The sequence below is a fragment of the Galeopterus variegatus genome, unplaced genomic scaffold, assembly GCF_000696425.1.
Source record: "Galeopterus variegatus unplaced genomic scaffold, G_variegatus-3.0.2 Scaffold67869, whole genome shotgun sequence".
NCBI lineage: Eukaryota > Metazoa > Chordata > Mammalia > Dermoptera > Cynocephalidae > Galeopterus > Galeopterus variegatus.
The window spans coordinates 1-1,582 of record NW_007793980.1 but is presented as its reverse complement, the minus strand read 5'-3'; the positions used below and the strand labels follow the sequence as shown (position 1 = coordinate 1,582).

General features: G+C 40.2%; 1 pseudogene; it reads left to right on the top strand.

Annotated features, from left to right (window-relative positions):
• The first annotated feature begins 313 nt into the window (after nt 1-313).
• LOC103584593 lies at nt 314-856 on the top strand (annotated as a pseudogene).
• The last annotated feature ends 726 nt before the right edge of the window (nt 857-1,582 follow it).

Genomic DNA, 1,582 nt, shown 5'->3' with positions numbered 1-1,582 from the left:
CCCTTGGGTGGGAGCGCCACCGCGCTTCCCAAGCGGCACACTATCCAGTGCGCCACCGGGCTGGCCAGGAGAAAACTTTTCTAAGCTATTGCCTCAAAGTGAGAAGAGATTGGCGGATTTTAGTACATAAAAATACAGAATTTCTTTCCTACAAATAATGCCTGAAAAAGAATAAACTCAACAAACTGGTAGAAATAATTGCAATATATTGGACAAACAAAAGGTTTATATTCCTAATATACAGAGAGTTCTAATAACCTGTAAGAAGAACATCTTAACAGAAAAATAGCTCTTCGCTGCATCTACTGCAAGAATGAAGACCATTCTTAGCAATCAGACTCATCACTCTGAAGGGACGCACAGTTATAGTGAAGGGCCCCAGAGGAACCCTCTGGAAAGACTTCAGTCACATCAACATAGAGCTCAGTCTCCTTGGAAAGGAAAAGAAAATGTCTCTGAGTTGACAAATGGTGGGAAATAGAAAGAAACTGGCTACTGTTGCACTATTTGTAGTCAGGTACAGATCATGATAAGGGTGTTACAGTGGGGCTTCCGTTACTAGATGAGGTCTGTGTATGTTCACCTCCCCATCAATGTCGCTATTCAGTAGAATGGGTCTTTTGTTGAAATTTAAAATTTGAGGGAAAAATACATCCACAGGGTTTGAATGAGGCCAGGTGTTGCTTGTTCACTATCTCAGGCCCAGAAAGATGAGTTAATCCTTGAACAACATTGAACTTGTTTCAAATTCAGCTGCTTTAATCCAGCAAGCCAAAACAGAAACAAGGATATCAGAAAATTTTTGGATGGTATCTATGTCTCTGAAAAAGGAACAGTTCAGCAGGCTGACAAATAAGATCTAAGAGTTGTCCAGCTACAGAATCAAGTTACAGGATGATTCCCAAGACATGCTTGTAAATTTTAATGATGGAATAAAAAACCTATTGATTTGGGCCTTTTTCCTTAACTGAGTATCCTTTCCAACTACTTGGTAAGTGAACAGTTTAGGAATAAATACTGGTGTGCTAAGAACAATGCAGAAAGAACAAAAAATGAAAAAAAAAAAGCAAAGATCAGTTCACAAAAGAAGCAATACAGATGACCAATTAGCATATTAAAAAGATGTTCGAGGGGGCCGGCCTGTGGCTCACTCGGGGAGTGTGGTGCTGATAACACCAAGGCCATGGGTTCAGATCCCATATAGGGATGGCCGGTTAGCTCACTTGGGAGAGCATGGTGCTGACAACACCAAGTCAAGGGTTAAGATCCCCTTACTGGTCATCCTTTAAAAAAAAAAAAAAAGATGTTCGAGAACTGAAGTTACCAGAGGTAGGGGAGGTAGAGGGGGATTAGCAAGAAATTGGTAAAGGGCCACAGAAAATGATTACATTGCATAATGATGAATATACTAATCATCCTGATTTGATCACATACTGTACACAGGTATTGATATTCAACTCCGTACTCTGTACAAATATGTATAATCAATTATGTTTCTTTTTTTTTTTTAAAAGATGACCGGTAAGGGGATCTTAACCCTTGACTTGGTGTTGTCAGCACCATGCCCAGCCAGTGAGCGAAC